Raw genomic sequence first — 24,898 nt, 5'->3', positions numbered from 1 at the left:
CAATGCAGAGTTACACAGAGATTAGAAAAGAAAGACCTTCTTACCTAGCTTTTCTATCACTTAGTGCTAGCCTCTTTAACATACCCTCTTTGCTTCTGTCATGCCAAGAGCTAGGTGCCATCATACCACTGTGTGTGGCTCAGAATCATCAGGTTGATTCAGGTTGTTCTGAAATGAGCAGGCCAGCTAGAAGACCCGGTAACTCCCTCTTAGATGACACCAGCTCAGCAGTGCTGCTGTTTTGGCTTGGTGGACACTACACTGGAGCATGGACTGTCTGGCTTCTCATCCTCCAGCAGGTGAACTTGAGCTTTTTCAAGGCAGCATCTAAGTCATCATTCACCTGAATTCTCAGGCATGAAGCAACAACATCAGTTTTCCTTGAGCCCCCCAATTGGCAAATATGGGAGCTTTTAATCCTCTGTGATCATGTGAAATACGTCTTTATAGTAAATCTCTAGTTAAGAGCATTCTTCAGAAATTTCAAGAAAAATATGTACTACGGAAAAACTGTGCCTGGATTTCAAAAAAGTTTTGTACCAAAATGATTGTTTAAGATTTATTTAATGTTTACTTATTTGAAAGGCAGACTTACAAAAACAGAGGGAGAGATAGAGAAATCTTTCATCTACTGTTTCATTCCCTGAATGGCAACAATTGCTGAGGTTTCAGGCCAAAGCCAGGAGCCAGGAGGTTCTTCCCTGTGTCCCAAATGCGGATAGGGGGCCCAGCACTTGAATAACCCTCTCCTGTTTTTCCAGATGCATTAGCAGGGAAGGGATTGGAACTGGTGCAGTCAGGACAGGCAGTGGTTTCAGCTGTTATGTCACAATCCCCAGCCCAAAGTGAGCTTGTTGAAAAACCCCGTAGTTTGATGAGCTTTGGTGTTTCTCTAAACGTCACAGACAGCCGTGAGCTGCACTTACTGTCTGTGTGTGCATTCAACATCCCCTCCAGGAGAGTCTCTTCTGTCTTTGAATGTGGTTCAAATATTATATACTGGAAATGGCAATTCAACAGTTGGCTTTAAAATGACCAGCCGCGTGTGTGTTTACTGTCCCAAATTCCCAACACATGAAGTATTTTATTCTCTTCTGCTGCAGAGGTCACGTGTCCCATCTTTAGGGCAATTGCTGCTAAGCTTCCAGGTGAACACAAACAGATGAGTGACCCGGTAGAGAACACTTATTGCTTTATAAGATTTTTTATGCCCTTATTCCTTTTACATTTCTGGTATTATATTAAAATTAGTCAAAGTAAAAAGATAATAGTCCATGGTAATGAAATTCAGGATTGAATTTCCATTGTTTCTCTAATTGTCCCTCTAGATTTTGCTATGAATAACTCTTCATTATTTGTTTATTAATTAATTTATTTATTATGTTTGAGGGGAGGAAAGGCAGAGCGACAGACACAGCTCCCAACCACCACTCACACCCACGATTTCCAGGACTTGTCTGGGCCAAGGCTAAAGTTACAACTCAACCCAAGTCTCTCGTTTTGGGTGGCAGGTACACAATTACTTGAACCTTCCGTTTTGCCTCTGAGGGTTTGCAAAAGCAAGGTGCTAGAGTCAGGATTTTGATTCAGGGATTCAACGTTAGTACTCTGATGTGGGGGCAGGATGTCCTTAACCAGGTTAAACACCTGCCCTTTTGTATTTACATTTATGTTGTGATCCAGCAGTTCTTAAAATACAAGTTCTATAATACTAATCCCCTTAACCTCTGGAAATTTTTTTCTTTAGAATAGCTTCTGTGCAATGAAATAACTGAATGTAACACCACTTCTCTTACAGAAATTTTGTTGATCTAACCAGAAACCTAATCAGACATGCCTGTGCCACTATTGCTGGACTTATTCCAGGACCCTGGCAAATGAGCAAAGAACAAAGTTTTGAAGAGATGAGAGCACACTTTGTCAGCTGATGATATTCCTCCTGAGGGTATTGACTTGCCAGAATATTCCCAAGGCAGTAGCTAGCAAATGCTAATATTCTGCTTCATTAAAGGATTACAATGAAAACTTCCTCAAATTGAGTGCTATCACTGGGTTTGCTCCAGGATACAGGCTGTTTATAAGTTCAATATGAGATAAGTGTAGTACCAGATGCCAAAATGCTGCGCACAACTAAGACATGTGTGAGGTGTAGACCTGCCTACTTCGCAGGTTAAACTGTAGCAGCAGCTGACTCTCAGGTTTTATGGCTCAATCAGAACTCCTGGTTCAATTTCTCAGAGTCCCAAATCAGCAACATGAGGATTCCGCAGGAACTGGCACCATCTTCTCTCACTGTGGCTCCCTCGGTCAAGATTTGAGGCAACAGAGACTTCTTGTGGTACTGTGCGATTCCCTCCCTGGATTCAAGTTTGTCCTCATCCTTACCTTTTTATCTCATCTAAAATTCAATTACTTTATTTTTGTTTCTTGCTGCAGATGTATCTTTGTATATTTGAAAGGCATAGTTCAGGAGCAAGCAAGGGGGAGACCTTACATCCCAGGTTGAAGGCAGGAACCCAGTGCATCTTCTGAGACTCCCACATGGGTGCAGGGTCCCAAGTACGTGGTTCCTTAGGGACCTGCATTGGGAGCTGGGACTTCAATCAGCACTGACACGGGCTGTTAGCATGCCAGGCAGAGGCTAGTCCAATGTGCCATGCCCTTTCTTTCCTTACAAATTAAGTATTCTTTACAGTTTTTCATTATGTTTTTTATTGTATCTTAAAATAAAAGTTACTCTCAAGTAAGGTAAAATTGCAAAGTGGATCACATAGGAAGCTCACAGGTATGCTGTATTAAAGAGACACATTGAGAATTAAATGTACACCTGGAAAGTACAAGTAAATAAAACATAATGGAAATCAAGACAAAGCCTGCTTTTTATTGTATCCTTCCCTGATCAATTCCCACAGGGGAATGCGTTGCCAGCTTCCAATGTTGCCCAGAGTCTAAAGCATAATTGCTCTCCAGAGTAAGTCCCTCTGTGTGTCTCACTCAAACAGTCTGCTTCTGTGCATTGTCAGATTGTTTTAGCGGCATCAATTCTTTTGAGGAAAGGTTGTCCCATATGGAAGTGGCAGTTGTTTTCTTAAATGACAGATTAATTGCCACAGAGACTGGGTCAACGAGTAAACACAGAATGCTATAAGAAAAGTAAAGGACAATGGTTCATGACTGGAGCACTCACTTGCAGTAGGTTTGGCAGGTGTTCAAGGCTGTGGAGACCATTGCAACAGGCTCCCCCAGACTCTGGGAAATTTAAAAAAGACACACACATGGTTTTCACAGTTCAGGAGACTAAATCCAAGATCCAGATGCCAACAGACTCAATATCTGATGAGATCGAACTCTCATTCATAGAGAGCTGTTGTTCCTTTGTCCTCTCATGGTACAGTGAGAAATATGAGTTCTCAGAGAGTCAGTTTTACTGATTTGAGAAACACACTGGGAGAGAGAGAGCAGAAAAGAGCAGGATCTGGAGGCAGAGAGTGCCCATCCACTGGCCCACCACGAGGTGCCTGCGACAGCCTGTGCTAGGCGAAGTCACAAACACAGCGCTGAGATTCCGAATACCCTTCAGGTTTCCCACACAGCTGGTAGTGACTCAATTACTTCTGAACATCCTGGGGAGCCCACATCTGTGGGAAGCCGGAACCAAGGGCAAGAGCTGACAGCACAACTATACATTTCTTGGGTTGGTATGGACATTCAAATTACACTAATTCTTAAAATCTATGCACATAGGGGATTTTTTTTCTTGTTTTAGTGCCTTCCTTTGTCTATTTTCTTTCTTTTTTCTTTCTTTTTTTCTTCTTCATTATTTTTTTAATTGGAAAGTCAGATACTGTGGGGCTCTGGGGCAAAGAGGTCACTAAGTCAATAAGATGGTGATTAACAGTCCAGGTCGCTGATGTGCAAGATGGCGGCCAAGGACAGAACCCTGGGTGTGAGCCAGGACAGGAGTCACGTAGCTCCAAGGAAATACTGATTGACCTGGGCCATCTCGCTCACTACCCCTGGCCTATGGGAGGGGGCTTCCACAGTCATTCTCCTAGTAATTGGCTCTGGTTTCTCTCCTCCTGGAATTCCCAAAATTCCTGACCTGAGGCTATCCCTTACCCCATATAAGAAATTGAATTTCCCCAATAAATCATAACTGCTTAGACAGAACCCCTGTCCGTGTCTGTCTCTCGGCGGCCGGGAGGCTGGGTGGCGGGCAGCAGGCTTATCCCCTCCAGCAATGGGATACTAAAGGAATCTGTGGGGGAGACCCCTGCAAGATACACAGAAAGGGAGAGAGACAGAGAAGATCTTCCACCCACTGATTCACTCCCCAGGAAGCCACAATGGCTGGAGTTGTACCAATGTGAAGCCAGGAGCCAGGAGTCTCTTCTGGGTCTTCATGAGGATGCAGGATCCCACTGCTTTGGGCCATCCTTGACTAGTTTTACAGGCCACAAGCTGGGGGGCTGGATAGGAAGAACCACGAAGTTTTGGGCCATGTGGGATCCTGGAGTGTGCAAGATGAAGATTTTAGCCACTAGGCTACCAAGCTGGGTCCTTCCTTTGTTTCTTAATGTTTTGCAATTTTTGTTAAAATGATCTTGGTTAAGTTTATCCCAAGATGTTTACTTACTTTCTAGATTTTTTTGAATGAGATTTGTCTTTCAAGTTCTTGGCAGCCATTGCTTTATTCACAAGTATAAATACTATTGATCTTTTGTGCAACTGTATATCTTGCTACTTTGCCAAACTCTGTGCGGACCAGTAATCAGGTATCGGAGTCTTCCGGTTCCCTTATGTAGAAGCTCATGCCATCTGTAACCAGAGCTAATGTGGCTTTCCTCATTCTAATTTTATTTCTTTAATTTTTATTTCATAATTAATGGCTCTGGCTAAAACTTCCAGGAACTATGTTGCATAGTAATAGTGAGAAGGGACATTATGTCTGGCCCTAGAAATGAGAGAAAATGCTGTCAAGTTTTCCCTTTCAAAATGATGCTGGCTACGGTTTTGCCTTATGTTGTCTTGATTGTATTGGCATAAGTTCATTTTATATTCAATTTGCCAAACTTTGTTACTATAGTTATTATCATGAAAGGATGTTATATGTTATCAGACATGTCCTCTGTGTATATTGATCACACGGTTTTCATTCTTCAGTTTGCTAATGTGATGCATCATGTTTATTGATTGGCATTGTATTTGACCATCCCTGAATCCCTGGGATGAATTCTGCTTGGTCTGTTGGATTCAATCAGTTGGTGCTTTATTGGGATGCTGCTGATGCTGTCTTCATCAAGTCTTGTTCTATAGTTTGTTTTTTTTTTTAAACTTCTGTATTCATTTTTCTAGTTTTGAAATTTTGGTGGTGTTGCCTTCCAGAAGGAGTTTGAAAGGATCACTTCCTTTCAATTGCTTTGAATAGATTAAAAGAAGCTGGGATTATGTATTCTAAAAGTTTGGCAGAATTGAAATTAGACACCATCAGCTCCTGGGCTTTTGATGCTAGGTCTTCATTCATGATTCAATCTCGATTGCTTATCGGTGTGTTAATGTTTTGTATTATGCCTTTGTGTCCCAGTTTTGAAAGAATGTGCCTGTTTCCAGAAATCAAGGATATCTTCTAGATTTTTCAGTCCACTGGCATGCAACTGTTTATAGTGATTCCCAATCACTTTTGTTTCTACAGTATCTGTTTTAATCTGAAATTAGACAAGACATAAACAAAATAAAAATATAAATGATGCATAAGAGCAGTGAAGTGAAGAGTCAATTTTTTGAAAGGATAGAGTTGCTAATCCAGTGACCCAACTAAAAAAGGGAAAAACCCATATTAATAATCTTATTTTTCATTTACAATTTTTCTCTAGTTGAATTTCAGTATGAACAGTATGCAAAATCAGGACACTAACTCCAAACAGTTTGCTTAAAAATTCCCTAGCTGAATATCCAATTTTAGCATCCATAAATTTTACCTTTCCCTAAACCCAAGAACATGTGCACAATTCAAATGAAGTGCTTTGCCACTCTGTAACTGCTGACTTTTAACTTGCATTCAATAGCACACTCACAGTTTCTCATCTGAAACTTCATCACAATGGCTCTTTCTTCCAAAACTACAGTTCAGAATATTTAGACAATCCCTTGGTAATGCTGAGGCTTTCTCTGCATGTATTCTTTTTCTTTCTGGGCCCCAAGTAGCTTTCACTTTTGCACACCACAGGCAGAAATCTAGAATTCTTCTCACATGTTTCTCAGAACACTTCCAGCCTATAGCCATTAGGCAATCCTCATGTCAGGTCCATATTTTAAGTATCATAAAGGCTACATCCCTCTATTCAGGACTGTACTGAAAACAAATATGTATCATTGAACTAAAGCAATCTTTTCATTTTTGGAGATGTGATTTAGGTATCATTGAACCACTTGTAACCACACATACACACACACACACACATGCACATGCACACACACACACACACACACACACACACGCACACACACGCACACACAGCCCTAACTATCTTAATTGAGGTTCTCCATGATTACTCTGTTTTGTTCTGGTTTGAATCTGTGTCCCATTTAAACCACAAAGAGTGAGACCACTGACATTATGAGGTTAGTGTTGTAATTTGGTGCAGTTGATTTGATACTGTTTTCTTTCTTTCACTGAGCAATAAAGCAAATCCAATTGGCAAGTTCTCACTGGGGAGTCAGAGAAGAGTCACCTTCTACCGAGCTGCACTGTCCCTGCACCACTTGCTTTTGAACTGCCGTGACTAAAGCCTGTCTTTCTCAGTTCTTCATGAGCTCTAAAATGTTTGCTTCTCAATTTTGGATTAATGAAAACATTTTTTTTACTTGTTTTTATAACAGTTTAAATGAGGTTTTGCTATGAAAGTCATACACACACACACACACACACACAAATGACCAGCAACACCTCATTTCTAGATAATTTAACTTTCAAGATTAATTTATAAAGAAAAACAGGGACAAGTGAGATGGCTCAGCTAACTAACTGCCTGCAAACACCAGGATCTCATTTGGGCACCGATTTGTGTCCTGGCTGCTCCACTTCCCATCCGGTTCTCTGCTTGTGGCCTAGGAAAGCACCGAATGATATTTCAAGCCTTGGGATCCTTCACCCATGTAGGGACCAGGAAGAAGCTCCTCATTTCTGGCTTCACATTGATGCAGTTCTGGCCATTGTGATCATTTGGAGACTGAACCAGTAAATGGAAAAATCTTTCTCTGTTCCCTTCTCTGTAAATCCATCTTCCCAATAAAAATAAATGTTTTTAAAAAAGCTAAACAGTGCTTGCAGAGGTGAATGAACAAAGAGCCTTGAGATGGAGATGTGTCTGATAGTTGATCCAATGGAGCCAACACAAAACCACAGTGTTCCTTAACAGAGAAGCAGAAGGGGGATTTGACAGAGGAGGAGAGGGGGATGTCGAAGCAGGCATGTGGAATTTTGGTCTCACTTTCCATGCAAATGTATTCTTAGTCATGCTTGCACTGCAGAATACAAAGTGTGCTCAAGCAGGCACATGGTTATCAACAAGAGTGTGGCCAAGAGGTTGATGCTAGGACGTGGAAAACACTGCTCTTTGAGCCTCTTAGGGACATGGCGAACTGGAAATTTGGAAGTCAGGACTAAAATCTGGGAGGGAAACATGCATTTATTTCTTGCTCCCTCCTCCCAACTTCCCTCCTTCCCCCCTACAAACACAAATATGTCTCTATTGCATTATCTTTTTTTCACTGATGAATTGTGAAACAAAATCCTTGGTATTAGACTTTTGCTTAATTCTTGACTCTAATTTATAAACATCTTAAGTCACAGAGCTTATTATTCCTGCAACTGCCATAACAAATCTCCATACACTTCTCAAAAAGCAAAAAACAAACAAGCACAGATTACTGCAGCAGAATGCACTGTCTTAGAGTGTTGGAGGCCAGGCATGGAAAATTGCTATCACCGGGTTAAAACCAAGAGAACTGCACAGCCACACTGCATTTCACTAACTGTATAAACTTGACCTGATTTAAAGGCATCTCCGTCAGTTTCCAGCATATTTTCATAGAACAGTTTTGATAGGCATATAACCTACCAAGTTTAACCAGTAATTTTTTTATTAAAGATTTATTTATTTTTATTAGAAAGGCAGATATACAGAGGGGAGGAGAGACAGAGAGTAATATCTTTCATGAGATGTATCACTCCCCAAGATGCCACAACGGTTGGAGCTGAATCAATCCAAAACCAGGAGCCACATTAATAATATATTGAAAATTTGTTATGTGGTTTTAAGAAAAACAAATAACCAAAAATGAAAGTTTGTACAAGCAAAATAAATGGAACATATTACATATAGAAACTAGTATAATTGCTTATTAATAACAATTCTTTTATGTTTTAGCTTTATTGTAAAAATTGAAATCACACACTTATTATCATTCACTCCTGTTTCTGGGACATCCCAATCTTCCCCAGGCTCCCTTTAGTGTACATTTTCTGTAAATGTCTTCACCAAGCTGCTTTTCATTCCTCGCCTTAATTATATGAATAGTAAACACAATGTCCTCTTTGCAGGATCTTCAGTACACCGATGTCTTCTTGTCTGACTTATGGTTTCTTTTTACTCAACACTAAACTCAGGATACGTTGATTGTTTCATTTATTATTCCAACTATAGTGTTTGCAAGATAGAACTGAAAAGAATTCTCGATTGCTGATTCATGTCTTAAGAACGTACAATAACCAGTGCTGAACAAAGTCAAAGCTGACCGCCGGGAACGAATTCCTAATGTGTCACGTGCATGGAAGGAGCCTTCGCCTGCTTCATGCCAGGGTGTGTTAGCAAGAACCTCAGGTTAGGAGCCTAAACTACTCCTGGAATCCAGACTCTCCATTATGTGTGTGGTCAGTTAGTCATCATCATAAATGCTGGGCCAACACTTAACCCTGTATTTGTTGAGGTGGTTGTCTCTGTCACCTATATCCCCTCTATTGACCAGCCCCTGCTCTATTGAGCCCTAGCTTGTGCCTTATGGGTTGAACAGACGCTGTTTGTATACTGTTATTTCCAGAGGCCCTAAAATATACCTGAGATGAACAGAGGTTCCAAAAAAAAAAACATGATTGAACTGATACAACAATGGCTGGCTTTTAAAATATGCTTTTGCCTAACAAATATTTTTAAAATAAATAAATGTATAAAATCAGGAATATAAACTGTTACCCACTGCATTAAACCTTCACACTGCATGTAATAGGAGATACTGATGTCTCCGCATCATCCCTGCTCAGTGAAACAGCCTCCATCCCCTCAGCAATCAGTATCAGCACTGTATTATTTCTATCTTTTTGTGCACATCTTTCTAACTTTAGGACATATTTTTGTGTCCAAACTAAGCACAGCCATGTGTTGTGAGTTTTCCATATTAAGAAAGTATAAGCATGGCAATATAATATATTGTTCCTTCAACTTACCTTTTCCCTTTAGCATATTCCAATTTTATTAGTTTTTTTTTTAGAGATTACATCAGATTCTACCACTGTTATTTTATCTCTTTATCAAAGTTTTTTCTAGCAGAGTCAATGTTAAATGGCAATTAATTACTTTTAATTTTATATTTCTCTAATTACTGATGAGGTACAAATTTGTGCTTTTATTTTATTTACATTGCATATTTTCTTCTGAGAAATGGCTGTGAACTAACTCTTCATTTTATTTTTCTAATAAGCAATATTTAAGCTTCTGCATAATATTACTTTGTTGATGATAATTATTGCAATAACTACATAGGAATTTTGTCTTGCTTTTCCTTTGAAGAACAGTGTAATTTTGTATATATGTTCATAATTTAAAACATCTGGGTTCTTTATTATGTGCCCAAAGAATCCACGTTTATCTCAGAGCCAAAAATATTTTCATATATGTATTTTTTCTTTGTTTCTTTGTTAGTTTCTTTAGTCCATCTGAACTTTGCAGTTGGATTTGGTTAAAGTAAGAAACACATTTGACAGTTTTTATGGGCAGTTATTTGTCTCAGCAAGATTCAGTGTATTGGTAAATAGTCAAAACTCACTCATTTGTAATGCTGGTTTAAAGTATACTGGAAGTTCCCACATGTGTTAATTCCAATTTAGAGTCCTTAATTCTGTCCCAATGTCTTTGTGTTAGCATTATTTGAACACTGCTGTTATTATTTGATGCACAAAATTCTACTATTTCTCTGCTGAACGTTTTTTTGTTCTTAAGTTCCACAATTACTTTATGCAACTTTAAAAGTTGCATGGCATCTGTGCCTGTTATAAATACAAAACCAACACTTTAACTTCTAAATATCGGTCTTTTTAACAGATATGTGCAAATACAGCAGTGAAAAGGAGCAACGTCCATATTTATGGATGTCAATTTTGATTAACCAGTCAGTCAAAATATTGCGCTTGATATTTCGCTTCTGTCACTTCTGTGAAAAATGATTGCTGAGGCTGTACAGCACTGAGTTATTTTATGCTATGTTAAACAAGGTATTCATAAACAATTTTATTAGTTACTACACTGTACAGAGTCATTTAGATTTTTATAATAATATTTTATAAGTAACTATAAAGGGAGTTTGACTCTTCCTTATCAATTTATATATGATCGCTCTGCACCCATTTTTGTATCCAGAAGTCATATATACACCCTATTTTATATAATCTGTAATCAAGGCTATAACATAGGTAATGATTATAGTCTCCATTTTGCATACTGAAAGGCTTGCCTTAATCATTCTGCAATCTACAATAATTAATAATGGAATGTTAAGCACCTAACCAGTTATGATTGTAAAGTTATCTGATACGATGAACAACATACTATGGACCATGAAGTTCAGCAGTGCTACAAGTGATTGCCATTGTTCTTAAACCAAATGCATAATGTGAGAAGTTTTGCATTGTGAAAATAAGTAAAATTGCTTTCAATTATTTGAAAGACAGAAAAGAAAGAGAAAGCAGGAGATACATCTTCAGGTTACTAGGTCACTCCCCACATGCCCACAACATCCAGGTCTGGACCAAGACAAAAGCGGAAGCCTAGAATTCTATTTGGAATTCTCACCTATGCACTAGCGGGAAAGTGGAATGAGAAACTGAGGCAAAAGTGGAGCTCCAGCACACTGATAGGAGAGACAGCCTCACAAGAAGTGTCTTAATCACTGATGGAATACAATTTAAGTGAGTAGACCTAAGTCTTCCATCACGTTATACATTCTACCACAATTATAAGTTTTAAAAATTCATCTTAGAAATAGAAAATGACTTGTCAATGAACTGAGATATTCTGAAGCAGTTCAGAAGGATTTTTTTTTCATGTTAAACCACTGACTGAATCAGAACTTTGCAATTCCTCATCTATTTTATCTGTCGCCTTACACTGAAATATATGTTCCTTGAGATAGGCATTTGTTCATCTATTGACTGTTACAATGTGTAAAATATCTAAAAGGCCATATGAAATATTAATCATCACTAGAATATAATTATTAGCAAAATCACCCTATAATTTTAAAGCAAAATGAATATTTTGGGTTGTGAGTGTTTGACGTTTCATCTCTTTATTTTCATAGTTTATATATGAAAAATTTTAACATTGCACATTTATGTAATAGTTTAAAATTTCCTGTATATTTCTTCATTTTAATGTCAGCCCTTAGACATAATTCATATTACACGGTGGTTCATAGTACAGATGAAGACATATCATATATGTTAACACCTTGAGTTCATTACATTTTTTTATTAGAGTCCAGTTCACAGAGTATGTGAGGAATTTAGAAAATTATGAATCAAAAGCCTTGGGACCCTGCTCCTGCGTGGGAGATCCAGAGCTCCTGGATTTGATTCTGTTCAGCTCTGGCCATTGTGGCTATTTGGGGAATGAACCGGCAGATAGACAAATCTTCCTGTCTCTCCTTCTTTCTGTAAATCTGCCTTTCCAATAGAAATATATTTTTTCTTAAAAAGCAAATTATAAATCAAAGAAAAGAATGCATTTAAGTTTGCCTGTTCATCTCATATAAAGAAAAAGTTTAAGATAACGTGTTCTCTCATGGATCTGTTACTGTAGATTTTCATTCAGTGGCTTGACTTGGACATCAGCCTGTCAAGACATCTGCTGGAGCCCCTGGGAACACAGATAAACCCAGGCAACCAGGAAAGGGAAGAGCAAAGAGCAGAAGCAAGCAGTCATCGGAACCTAGCTTTTTTTTTTTAATAATAATATATTTTTATTTTGAATTATGTGGTACAATTTTGTATAGTCTGGGATTCCCCCCAATCTCCCTCCCCCCATCAGATTTTTCTATTTTGTTACAATAGTATAGTCCTTCATAAGGAATCATAATTCTATCAGTCTTATTTAAGTGTACCCCGACATTGTTGGTACAGACAGTGTCAGACAGTCCAGCATCCCATTGTCTACACATGTCCAACAGTTTCATTGAGAATCCAATTTCGTCTGGATGCAGGGATGCATGTTCCATTATACCTCCTCGTCTGTATATGATAGACCCCAGTACTCCATCACTATACATTACCATAAGTGAAAAGTCATGAAACAAGGTCAACAACTGATATGAGTTAAAACAGCCACAACAACAACAACAACAACAACATCAGCAACAAATTACAGCACCATGTAAAAAAAAGATGCTCCACTGAGTGAACCTAGTTTCTAACAACCCCATCCAACGTTTCTCTTTCTTTTATACTGCATTGGCTGCCTATAGCATGTGCTTGTCACTATCTATCAAACAACTGATACAGTTCTAAAATCCATTTACTTATAATTCTGCCAAAGTAAGAGTTGTATTAACAAGGAACTGGGCAAATGAAGATGCATCAAATCAAAATTCCAAAATGGCCCACATCCCTGCCAAGAGTGTGGGAGACCTACGTCTTCCACATCTTGTAACCCCAGTTTTGAACAGCTGTAATTCATATAGGGTTTAATTTGTATTTTCTTAGTAAATAATGAATATGCCTTGTTGTTGGCAGATTTCACTATTGATTTGTTTTTGCTCATCATTGTTGTAAAAAGTCCTATGAGTTAAAGATCATTAAAAATCAAAGAGCAAAAATGTGTCTTGACAAAGCTGGATTTGCACAGCTAATACAGAAGAGAATGGGAACTCCATGGAAACCGTAAGAGCCCTCTCCTTAAGAAGCATTATGGAAATGTGTTTTGTCAGGATTGCCATCTCACTAAGAGATTCCTCCTTATGCTCAGGAAAGCAAGGGACAGTTTTCATTTGAACCGATTGTTGAAATGGCTCACAAACAGCAGAGGCTGTGGCTTGTGTCCTGTCCCATGACAAGGGCTTCTTAGAGATCAGAATTCCCCAGGAAGGATGGGACTGGTAAGTGGCCCAAGAGACTCTTTGGTCAGAAAGCCCCAGTGTTGTGGGTTACTGTGCAATTCCACAGTGGTGGCATGGCCTCAAGGAAATAGCTCCAGCAGCTAACATTGTAACTGCTTTTATCTGTGTCTGTCCATTGTGGTTAATGGGCAGCCTGTTTCCCCACTTGTCCTTTTCAGCCCAAGTTGATTTTCTCTCCGTAAGTCCTAGGTCAGATTTCACCTTTATCACACATTCTGAATATCAGCTTTTGTTGTTTTTTGCAAGCAGACAATCATGCATCATTCTTTTTGTTTTCCTTTTCTGCTTTTAAAAATTAATAATTATTTTATTTTTTTATTCGAAGGTCAACATTACTGAGAGGAGAAGCAGAGAAAAAAAAATCTTCTGTCTGATGGTTCATTCCACAAATGGCTGCAACTGCTGGAGCTGAGCTGATCCAAAGCTAGGAGCTGGAAGATTCTTCCGTATCTCCCACATGAGTGCAGAGACACAAGGGCTTAAGCTACACTCTGATGTTTCCCAAGCCATCATTAGGAAGTTGAATGGGAAACAGAACAGTCGGGATATACATCAGAGCCCATATGGATGCATCTGTTTCTGGCTTTGATTGATTGAATATTTTTATGATATTTTATAGGCAGTGTTTCATCCATCTACTGTCCCTCCCTACCTCTCTTCACATCTCCCCTCCTCACTATTGTCCCCTGTTATCAAGAAAGCAGAGTCTCTCAGTTCCTAGTTGCAAGCTTTAGCTTTCTGATATTTTAACATATCGTAACATGGTAAACATAAGAAAAGGTAGAAAATGGAGAATTGTAATGTAGTGATATTTTATAAATAACACTGGAAGTACCACTATTATTCAGGGGTAGAGATGCACTTTTATTTGCCACTATGCTAATGCTCCCTCATACAGCTAAATATTTATGGATTTATACATATTGTTATTTCTGTACTTATTGTTTCATATCAGTTGATATCTGTTCTTTTGGATTGCTTACTTCATTAAAAATAATTTATTTGCACTGGGATTATTTCATTGCAAATGATAAGATTACATCCTTTTTTTTAAAGATTTGTTTCTATTGGAAAGTCAGATACACAGAAAGGAGGAGAGACAGAGAGGAAGATCTTCCATCCAATGATTCACTCCCGAAGTGACTGCACCGGCCGGTGCTGCACTGATCCGGAGCCAGGAGCCAGGAACTTCTTCCAGGTCTCCCATGCGGATGCAGGGCCCCAAGTCTTTGGGCCACCCCTGACTGATTTCCCAGGCCAAGTATGGAGCTGGATGGGAAGTGGAGCTGCTGGGATTAGAACTGGCACCCATATGGGATCTCAGCATGTTCAAGGTGAGGACTTTAGCTGCTAGGCCACAGTGCCAGGCCTGAGATTACATCATTTTTTATGGCTAAGCAGTATTCCATAGAATAAATAGAAGAAATTTTCTTTTTCGTTTTTTAAGATTTATTTATTTTTATTGCAAAGTCAGATATACAGAGAGGAGGAGCGATAGAGAGGAAGATCTTTGGCCCAATGATTCACTCCCCAAGTGATCACAATGGCCAATGCTACACCAATGTGAAGCCAGTAGCCAAGAGCTTCTTCCAGGCCTCTCATGTGGGTGCAGGGTTCCAAGACTTTGGGCTGTCCTCATTTGCTTTCCCAGGCTACAAGCAGGGAGCTGGATGGGAGTGGGGCTGCTAGGATTAGAAATGGTGCCTATATGGGATTCCAGCCCATGCAAGGCAAGGACTTTAGCGAATAGGCAGGCCCCCCATGCCAAGCCTGTAGCACAGTTTATTTATCTGTGTATGGGTATCTGGGTTGTTTCCAGAGTTTAGCTATTGTGAATTATGCTGATACAAACATGGGACTGAAAGGAACTCTCTTGAATGCACATTTCACTTTGTTTGGATATATCCCTGGGAATGGGACAGCCGTTTTATATGGTACATCTATTTTCAGTTGTATGAGGATTCTTCATATTTACTGCCTTATTAGTATATCTGATAAATACAAATTCTTAATTTCATGAAGTTAAAAGTCATCTGAATTCATCGTTTATTATTTTTTGATTTTCAGTTGATAGCTATTTGAAGTTTGGTGGTATAAAACTTCATTGTGGATTTTGTTTGATTTCCCAAAGCAATTTTGGGCATTTACACTTCATCTTATTTTGTAAATACCCACTTCACTGTGTGGAGCATTTCCTTGGTAGTACAGAAAGCTCCTTTGCTTGATACAATCCCATTTGTCAATTTTCACTTTTATTGCCTGTGCTTCTAGGATCTTATCCAAGAATTTGAATATGCAAATTTCTTGCAATATTCCTACTAAGTTTTCATCTAGTAGTTTGATGACTTCAGATCTTTAATTTATATCCTTGATCCGTTTTGAGTTTAGTTTTAAATAGGGTGTAGGGTAGGAACCGTGTTTCACACTTCTGCATTTAGAAGCCCAATATTTCCAGCAGTTTTGAAGAACTTTTCCCCAATGAGTAATTTTAATTCATTTTTCAAAGATTTCTAGTGTGTTCCACTGGTCTGCATGTCTATTTTTGTGCCAATACCAGATTGCTTGGGTTAAACTTTCTTGGCTGTAAATATGTCTTTAATTCTAGTTTTATGATGTTTCCAGCTTTGCTTTTATTGTTTAAGATTATTGTGGATACTTTGTGGGGATGGTCTCCCATGTTCCAAAATGAAAATTTTTCCCAGATTTGATAAGATTGTTCTTGGCATTTTAACACATCATTAAAACTATGAATTGTTTTGGGTAGGATATATTTTTGTGGTATTTATTTTAGTTTTTGTTTTTGAATTTGTTAATGTGATGTACCACATTTAATTACATGGATGTGTTGAACCATCCCTTCTTCCCTGGAATGGACCCTAAGTTTGCCATGTGAATGGTCTTTTGGATGCACTTTAAGGTTACAGTAGTTACTTGAGAATGTTTGCATCTATGTTCACGAGGATTACTCATTCATAGGACGTCTTATTTGTGAGATTTTTGTGTGTGTGTGTTTTGGAATTAAGATGAAGCTGGTCTTAAAACATGAATTTGATGCAGGGCACAGTGATCTAGTCACTGAAATCCTTGCCTTGAATGAGCCTAGATCCCTCATGGGCACCAGTTCAAATCTCAGCAGTACCACTTTACATCCAGTTCCCTGCCTATGGCCTGGGAACGCAGCTGAGGATGGCCCAAAGTCTTGGGACCCTGCACCCGGGTAAGAGACCCAGAGGAAGGTCCTGGCTTCAGATTGACTCAGCTCCAGCCGTTGCAGTCGCTTGTCGAGTGAATCAACAATTGGACGATCTTTCTCTCTATCTCTCCTCTTCTTTGTATATCTGATTTTGCCATAAAAATAAATAAGCCTTAAAAAATCCTGAATTTGATAAGTTTCCCTTCATTTCAGTTATTTTGAGTAATTTAGAAATTAGGATTAACTCTCTTTTAAGGGTGTGGTAGAATTCAGCAATGAAAGAGTCTGGTCCTGGAATTAAAGGTGAGATTATCTTTATTACTGATCCCATCTCTGTCTTGGTTATTGGTCTGTTTAGGTTTTCTACATAACCTTGTAAGTTATGTTTTTCCAGATATCTGTTTCTGCTAGATTTTCCAAGTTTCACAAATAGCTTTGGCAGTTTTGCCTGATGCTATATTTTGTATTGTTGTGATATCTGTTTTTACATTTCTCTTTATACTTCTGGCTTTATTAATTTGTGTGTTTTTGCTGCTGTTAGTTGGACAAATGTTTAATCAGTTTTGTCAATTTTTCCAAAGAATCAAGAGGTAGATTTTACTTATCATTTTTCATGCATTCATTTTTATTTCATTCTCACATGTTTGTCTTTTTTCCTAGTAATTTGGATTTATTTTGGTCTTGTTTTCCTAGGTTCTTACCAATGCAATGGTAGGTCATTTATTCAATATCTTTCCACTCTCTTGATGTAGACACTAATTGACATAAAACATACACAGAACATTGCTTTTCTGTATCCTATGTGTTTCCATATGTTATGTTGTCATCTTCATTTTTAATTTATCTTTATTTGTATTTGAAAGAAAGATTTACAAAGAGAAGGAAAGACAAAGAGAAAGGTCTTTCATTCGCTGGTGTACTCCCCAAATGGCAAAAATGGCTGGTGCTAAGTCGGTCTAAAGACAGGAGCCAGGAGTCCCTTCAGGATCTCCTATGCACAAACAGGGTCCCAAAACTTTGAGCCATCTTTCACTGCTTTTCCAGGCCATAAGCAGAGAACGGGACTGGAGTGGAGTAGCCAGGACATGAACTAGTGCCCATATGAGGTGCTTGCACTTACAAGTGAAAGATTGGTCAGTTGAGCCATTGTGCCGCTCACTCCCACTTCTCTGAAAACATGTAAGGCTTTCTTCACAATCATACTGAAGTGCCATATCCATTTTGGGAAGTCCCACCATCTTCCTTGGTAAGGATACACTCTCTGTGCCATACACCTCCCCATTCACAGGGAGAACTGTCTGATTCCTATGTCACTGCCTCCCCAAGACATTAATTGGTGCTCCACACTAGTAGCTGAGTTCTCTATGGGAAGCCCCGGATGTCTTGTCTTGTATGGTCCTCTGAGGAAGGGGCTGTGACCCCAAAGCCTCTCATCTTCCTGGGCAATCAACCCTCTAATGATCCCCATTGCAAAAAGGGCAGGAGCATGGGGTGTTCCTTGGCTATGGGAATGTGGAATCGCTGCCTTAATTACTGCACCTGATCATAGCCATACCACTATGGAGATCACTGGGATCTCCCAGTTGGTGTGGACACAAGGTCATCACCATGCCTCGACCTTTTTCTAATTCATTCTTTCTCATTGTTGCATTTTCTCCCAGTCCCAATTGTAAAAGAGCCCGGGAAACTTTTAAGATACTCTCAGATTTAACAACTGTTCTTTAAACCTTTTCCTGGTATCTGAAGCTGACTGAGTATTGAACTTACCCTTTGAGACTGCCCATTTTTCTACCAAACTGATGGGTAGGAAATTTGCTTAACTAAAGCTCCCCTTTCTAGGAAGGCAAAGGACTGTTCTGGATCTTGCTCTATGATTGTCAGCTTTGAGTAGGTTAGGAGTTTTGTCTTGGTCCTTCTCAGTCATTCCAGCATACAAACCATGAGATGTTTCCATTTTCATTATCTGTAGGAATCATCCTTTGTCCAATGATGATGAGGCTCTCCCTGAGGAATGACATGCTTTTCTGATAAGATGTCCCTCTTACAGGTCTCCCTGATCAAGTAGGGATGAAATTGTCATACATATTTCAGCTTCCATTTTTTTAACTTTGGAAAGCAGATTGTCTTCCAGTCCTTGTTATAGTCTTTGTCTAAGATATTGCAAGAAAAGGGGAGACTGGGCATGAAGAGAGACACACAACACTCTGAGAACATCCTGATGGGTTAAAATAGAAGGTGTGATCAGGTGTCTGTTCACCAACTGGTACTCCAAGATGGGGGAGAGGAGGCATGATGGAACAAAAACAGTAAGATAGAAAACAGTTTAGGATATGCAGCAGGTTCCACAGTGGGTGGAGGAAATGGAGCAGTGTCCAGGAATGCAAGCTAAAGCTCTGCATAATGGAGGGTAAGAAGTAAGGCATCCCTGAGTCTGTGCCTACGCACATCAAGAACATTAAAATGTTCTGCAAGTCCCTGGGCTGTGTGGGCATCACATCCTGGATTCTAGAACATGGGAAAATTGAAGAAAAGGAGTAAATATCCCTCCCTTTGCCTCCACCCTTTGCCTTGTGTCCCTGTGACACTTGGCCCAGCGGATTATGGGTTGGGCATGACCAAGCAAGGAAAAACCAGCAGGATTGGTTACTTTTACCTGCATCTAATTGTGGCTCTCTATTCTGTCTGTACCTCTATATATAATTGATTACTGTCTTTAATATTTACTTACCCGTGACTTTATCAACCCCACTTGAAAGGATTGGGCATGCCCACGTAATCTGTTGACTCATCCAGGACGAAAGTGTTGGTTAAACATCTCTCACCAATACCTGCCACCTTTACTCTTCTGCACCCTCTTTTTGGAAACAAAAACTACAGGGCCAGAATGATGTGTGAGCCCCTCCAACAGTAGTTGTCTTGGCATTCTGTATTCCTGAAGTGGTTGAGCTGCTCAGCAGTAGGGATCCCCCATGTTGTATCATCGCAATTCTGTGTGGACAGTGACACCCACCAAGGGTTCAGCCCTTAGTGCCAGGATGCGTGAAGTGAAGGAGGATTGTCAGCAAGCACGGGGGTGTCACTGGAGAGGTTAGCTTGTTCCCTTATCCCAATGCCAAACGCACAGCACGAGAGAGCTCTATTCCAACGATTATGTAATTAACATCACATACAGGCAATTCAGGTCTGGTCACTAATGGATCCCATCTGAAACCAGGGCTCATTGGCTCTGGAGCACAAGACAACAGACCTTTCTAGAAGCAAGACATATTTTGCCATCATTTTTAAATATTAGATTGAGTTTTACAATCCATTTCAACCTTAGGATTTCCTTCACAACTTTGGGCTAGATCTAATCAGAGCTACAGTAATCATTCAAAAATAGACAGCACTTAACTCAGCTTTTCCCAGCAAAAGATGCTCATGATGTCCAAAACTAAAAAAGAAAGTTAGCAACAAAGTGCAGGCTACTGAGAAGAAAGAAGATATCTGGTTGAGAACTGTTCGTGGATGAAGGCTTCCCTCTTGATGTCTCAGGTGGGGGAAAGTCTCTAGCAAGGCATTTGTGTCTCATGATGGTGAAGAATCAGGAGCAGAGACAAGACAGGGCACATAAAGCAGAAGCAAAAGAGGGGACCATTGAGAGCTCATTGTCTAGAGTGGGGATATAGCCTATAAAAGAGGTTTTCTCATGGTGTCGCTATTGCTGTTTAGACATGGTAGTTTTGTTTAGTTAACTCAGTGAAAATTAAGTCTCCAATTGAGACACTAAAAAGACTTTAGGAAACACAAGTCGTGTTTAGTTACAGCAGAACGGAAAGCCCTTGTTTCTATGTCCTGGTGCACAATTCTGACATTCTTTACAAAAGCTGATTGCTTGACTTTGCCTCTGGGTGGTGGAATAGGTCGCCTTAATCCTTGTATAGCTAGATAGGAATCAGTCTCTATCAACCCAGAACCGCCTATATGTAAAACTTACATGAATACAAGTTGTATCATGCTATATTCATTAAAAATACATCATTCTAAAGCTGACTGAGACATCTCTGGAAGGCATTTAATATATATAATCCAGCAATCTCATACCTTTGACCACATTTACAACATGTACACTACTGTGCATAGTAACATATTTCAGGATAGCCAAAATATGCAAACAATTCAAATGTCCATCAAGTGATCAGTTTTTTCAAAACTGGTGCACATCTATGTAATGTACTGTCACTGAATAGTGAAAATGATATAGCTTTGGTTCTTGAAGCAATACAGGCAAAACTCGAAGACATGCTATGTGAAAGAAGTCAAATGTAGGCCACACTTTGTGTTACTCAGATATTTTAGAATTAGCACTTAAGCAAATTCAAAGAGGCTTAAAGGTAAATACTGGTCAACAGGGTTGATATTTTAAAGCAATGAGATGTCATATATATAAATAAATTTTTATAAAATATAATTCCATTTAAAAAGATCTCTGAATGTATCCATAAAATAAGTCCATGGATAGTTATATCTTTTCATTATTTTATATGCATAATCATATTACTATGTTTTATTCCATTAAATATCTAATATCATAACATAAATTCTCTGCTATTCCAGAATAAACAATAACAACATTGCTTTTGATGACATTTGGTATTTCTTGATTCCACCATTCTTGAGAAACTTGAAACTTTCTTGCGATTTGGCTAATGTTATTCAAGTTCTGGTTATTCAAATAAATTCAAATAATATTTACTAGGCAAAATTATTTTTTATAATTTATAACAAAAATAATAATAATAAGATCCCCATTCCATGATTCAGACCATCCTGTTCAGCATGATTGCCTGTCTCCTGTGTGATACATCACATACTTGTTGTTTGCTTGCACAGAAATCAAAAAGGATTGGAGTAAGTGCAACCCCAGCTGTTAGCACTCAGATCAAGAAAGGTTCTCCATGGCCTGGTTGTCTTGCTTCCAAAGCATTATTCTCCTAAGTACAAATTGTATGCTATGTGGCAAGAGGACCTAAGTTCTCTGGGTCAACTGTCTATTGAATCTCAAGTGCTGGAGCCTAAGGAAGTGTATCATAAAAAATAAAGAATTTTCTATAGATGCATGCTATCACCCCACATAGAATTTTGTGCGTGAGTGGTTACATCAGCTAAGATAATTTTTTGGCATGTATACAGCATCTTTCAATGGAGTTACTGCTGTAGCTCAGATATCCTAGAATATGCTCACTTTGCATGCTTTAACCAACTTCTTCCTATCTCCCTCTTCCCTTAAGTTCTCAGTGAGGACTAGTCCTCTCTCTGCTTTTTTGGAGTTGGATAGATTTAGATTCTTGTCTGTGTGTGGATACTCTCACTTAACATAATGTCATCTAAGTTCATTTGTGTTCCTGTGAAAAGAAAAATGTCCTTTCTTCAAAACTCTATTGTGCGTACATGCAATTTTAAGCTATACTTATGCCACTATTTCCTTATTCATTCTTCTCCCTGAATCATTAGCTAGAATATTACTGCAGCCTCCTGTGAGCCATGGTTCCCTTTGGTACTAATTGATTACCATTCCCCACTAATAAATTTAATTGTAATTCCTGAAGTTATCATAATGATTCATGGTGGGATCATTAGTTCTGAATTCATCTCATCTTTGCTGGAAATTTATTGGTGAAAAGACACAACTGTAATTTAAAATTTTATTGTTCAATTATATTATAGATGAGCTTGAATATTTTCCCTTGTGACTTTCCTAACATTTTTAGAAAGATTTATTCACTTACTGAAAAGAAGAAATAGGTGAAGACCAACAGAGACAGAGAAAGGAGCAAAGACACAAATGTTGTACATACTGGTTTACTTTCCATGAGACAGCCAGGACTAGAACACCATGAGAGTAGCTCAGATATCTGAGCCATCGTTTGCTGTCAGAGTCTCAAAAGCTCACAGCCTGGATTCATACCAGGCACTATTGTGGTGCAGGAATCCCAAATGAAGATGTGACAAACTGTGCAATACCCACAGAGTTAGTATTACTAAATAATGAAGAAGCAACAATGAGAATTTATAATTCCTCAGATTATATAAAAGAAAATAGAAACAAGCCTGTTACTTCTAGCAATGCATAGCTTCACGTAAAAAAATACATGTAAATAGTGGACATATGCATAATTGTATAAAAATACCTAAAGTCTTTATGTATATATGTTTGCCAATATTCTTATCAAAAGATTATTAATACCATTAAAAACAAGGAATGATAATATACATTGTGCCTAGCTTGGAGTTTTTAAGAGTTCTTTCATAAAGAGTTTATCTTTCTTTACTCTGCAAAGACTGGATCACCTAATACAGGTGGCATATTGTTACTGGAAGAAAAAGGTGAGTTAAACGTTGCATACTGTGTTGTAGACCTGATTTAGTCTACATAATCAAGTCTATTCAATCACTGATCTACTATTGTATAAATAGGTTATAGATTAGAATGATTTGTAGCCTTTACTGACAATCTATTTTTCTTAGAATGACATAGAGAATAGAAAGATAGTTAGGATAGTCTTATATGCATGGAATTACAATGTGTATGGGCCCGGCAGCGTGGTCTAGTGGCTAAAGTCCTTGCCTTGAACGTGCTGGGATCTCATGTGGACACAGGTTCTAATCCCGGCAGCTCTACTTCCCATCCAGCTCCCTGCTTGTGGCCTGGGAAAGCAGTTGAGGACAGCCCAAAGCCTTGGGACCCTGCACCCGTGTGGGAGACCTGAAAAGAAGTTCCCGGTTCCCGGCTTCGGATCGGCATAGCACTGGTTGTTGCAGCTCACTTGGGGAGTGAATCATCGTACGGAAGATCTTCCTCTCTGTCTCTCCTCCTCTCTGTATATCTGACTTTGTAATAAAAATAAATAAATCTTTTAAAAAATTACAATGTGTATAAGAACTTAGAGAAAGGAAACTTCACGCCATTCTGCGTGTCTCACAGTTTCTATAAATATTACACCATGGCTTTATTTTTTTTAAGTAAATTTGTTGTGTTTTTATTTTGAGATAGAAATATCAAAAGAATACTGTGTTAAAAGTTTTTGGCAAGCATGCTTGATGAATGTACTTTTACAGTCCCGTCTGTTGCTTTGGAAAGGAAAGCTTCAGCAATGCAATCATTTGCACAGTTAAGATCCACATGGGCTTTGTGCCGCTTCCGTTGCTCCGCAAGTCAAAGGCGAGAGCAGGGTGACCCACGCTTCCTGCTGGTGCTCCGCAGTCCACAGCAATTATCTTCCTTCCAGGTTAATAGGGCACCCCCATCTCACTGAGTTTTTTGACAACTGAAACTTTGCCATTTAAAGGTTAGGATCTCTTTCGAGGAAAAAAAAATAAGGATAAGCATTTCACTTTAGAAGAAATGTTCTTTCAAAAATGTGTCAGAGAACCATTCAATCACCAAAATTACATTTATGCTGTACTACATAATAAACTTAGAAATTAACCTATATCTATCGTCAAAAATTAAAGAACAGAGAAGAACAACAGTAAGAAGCTCAAACTGCTTACCGCTGCATCATCCTCTACTCAAAATCTGTGGAAGTCAAATTGAAAATGGAATTGGCTCTAATGCTAAAATGTTATTTCATCTTTGTTTGGCTGGAAACAAGTGGATGTTCTGCATAGCTGTGTGCATTCAATAAGGTAGTGTTTTTCTGAAATACGTAATCATATTGTCCTTTGAACTAAAGACTGTGTCTGACCTGTCACTTACTCCTTGAAATAAAAGGTGAACAGAAGCCATTAATTAAAATGTGTAATTATGAGGAGAGTAATAGAGATCATGAGAGATTGTATTACTTACTGAAATTTACACATAACATTCAGTTTTCTCATCACTGTATCTGAATCCATGTTTCCACCTACCCATACCTATGTCATCTTTTTGTTATCACTACATTTTTGCAGCTTTCCATATAAATTAGTGGTACATAAATGACTGTCAATCTACCATCTCCCCATATAGTAACAGGCTTAATAATGTCTCTTCTCTGGATCTGGAGTAAACTCTGGTGATAATAGGTAGTCAGTAATATCGGTTGTTCCAGTGAGCTGTGGGATCGCCAATGAAGAAACCTTCATGATCATCCAGGAACAGATTAAACTCCCCAGTCCTTTAGCTGGAATCTGAGCATATCCCGGTCATGACCTCAAGCAGCAGATCTAAGCTCTGACTTCTTTTCATCAAACTTCCCAAAGTAAAAATGCTTAGATTACTATAAATTACAACTCTCATTT

This window comes from Ochotona curzoniae, unplaced genomic scaffold, assembly GCF_017591425.1.
Source record: "Ochotona curzoniae isolate NIBS_2020 unplaced genomic scaffold, NIBS_Ocur_1.0 contig_430, whole genome shotgun sequence".
Classification (NCBI taxonomy): Eukaryota; Metazoa; Chordata; class Mammalia; order Lagomorpha; family Ochotonidae; genus Ochotona; species Ochotona curzoniae.
The sequence above is the reverse complement of the archived record's forward strand: the minus strand, read 5'-3'. Positions refer to the sequence as shown.